General features: G+C 75.2%; 1 protein-coding gene across 1 annotated transcript in view; it reads left to right on the top strand.

Moving 5' to 3' along the window:
- Positions 1 to 1495, top strand: part of PTPRN2 (protein tyrosine phosphatase, receptor type, N polypeptide 2) — a 69002-nt gene that overhangs the window by 67035 nt on the left and 472 nt on the right. The window lies entirely within an intron of this gene.

Here is a 1495-nt window from a genome sequence, read left to right as displayed (position 1 = left end):
CCGTCCCGAGGGCCACGTGGGCAGTCACTGGCCCGACCTGAGGCCGGGTCGGACACAGGGAGCCGGAGTGGAAGCGGCGGCCGGGCCGGGTCGGGGCCGCAGCCCTGTGCCTCGTGCGTGTGGGGGCACACGGGCATCCTGGTGGGGGGCTGGGGGTGGCAGCCAGGGCGGCCCCTCCCGCCACACAGCGAACCGCGCCCGCGCCCACGGCACCAGCCAGGAGGTTCCAGCGGGTGGGGTGCAGGCACGTGGGAGCGGCCCTGGCCGCCTTCCCGGGCGTGAGCGTGCAGAGGGCTCCTGCTGGCCAGGCCTCTCGCCGGCTCTCGCTGGCCTCCTTCGTGCCCGGGCGGGGGGCACCCCGCGCCAGCGCAGACCCAGGCTCAGGGTGCTGGGCTCAGGACGCTGCGGGGCGGCCCGCGCCCTGTGCGTGCCCAGCGGGCATGGCTTTCTGCGCGCCCCATGGCTGCTCCCGGAATCGCTGGCCTCTTGCTGGGAGACTCCGGCCTCGGGACCGGGAGCAGCGACGGGGACAGAAGCCCCAGCCCCGCGGTCCGGCTGGCGGACGGCTGCGGTGGGCGTCGGGAGCGCCCCAAGGCCCCCGAGGGCACACCCCCCGCAGGGCACAGTCCTGCAGCCCGGGCAGTGGCCCTCCGCCCCTCGGCCGGCCTTCTGGGCCCTCGCGGTCGGCAGGGCTGCCGCTGCCTTGGCCTCTCCACAGCTCAGCTCGCCCTGGGCCCCCACCCCCGGTTCCGTAGGGGGATGGAGAGCGCGAAGGGGGGAGAGGGAGGGGACACGGAGGGGTGGGGGGCAGGGAGGGGGCGCGGGGCTGTTGGCACACCTGCCGCCCCTGCTCTGTGGGGCGTGTCCGCTGGACGCTGGTGGACATCACAGGGGAAGCCTCGGGGAAGCTTGCTCCTGGGGCGGGCTGCAGTTTGGGGCCCCCCAGGTCAGGCCAAGGCCTTCCTCGGGGTGTGAGGGGCCTAGGAGGTTGGTCACGGACAAGCACAGGACCTGGGAGGGCCGTGGGAGGGCGTGACCCGGATGGGGACGCCCCTCGGGTCTCGGGGCGTGGCGCAGGAGCACGGGGGGCTGCACACACCTCCCCTCTGCCCCAAAGGGGTCAGCGGCCCTAGCACCTGCTCCTGGCAGCAAGGGGCCAGGCCTGGCGGCGAGACCGGGAAGATGCGGCCCCTGGCCCCCCGGGCCCACGGTAGAGGCTTCTGGGGACCCAGGGTGACAGGTCGGCCCCAGCTGCCCGGCTTCCCGTCCACACCGTGCACCTCTCTCCCAGCGGGCCCCGAACAGCAGCCCCCCACTGGGCGTGGTCAGCGGCGCCCAGTGCCCCAGGGGGGCCCTGCCCCTGAGCATTGCTGCGGGGTGCTAGGTAGCAGGGAGCCGGGTCTGCCGCCGGGCAACAGCAGCAGCTTTTGGTGACGGGCACCCGGGGCCCACACCCTCAGTGCGAGTGGGGGGTAGGCCCACGCCCCCACAGAGC

The sequence above is a fragment of the Condylura cristata genome, unplaced genomic scaffold, assembly GCF_000260355.1.
Source record: "Condylura cristata isolate star-nosed mole 26May11 unplaced genomic scaffold, ConCri1.0 scaffold00042, whole genome shotgun sequence".
Classification (NCBI taxonomy): Eukaryota; Metazoa; Chordata; class Mammalia; order Eulipotyphla; family Talpidae; genus Condylura; species Condylura cristata.
Note: the sequence above shows the minus strand (reverse complement) of the source record. Positions and strands in the feature narration are given on the sequence as shown.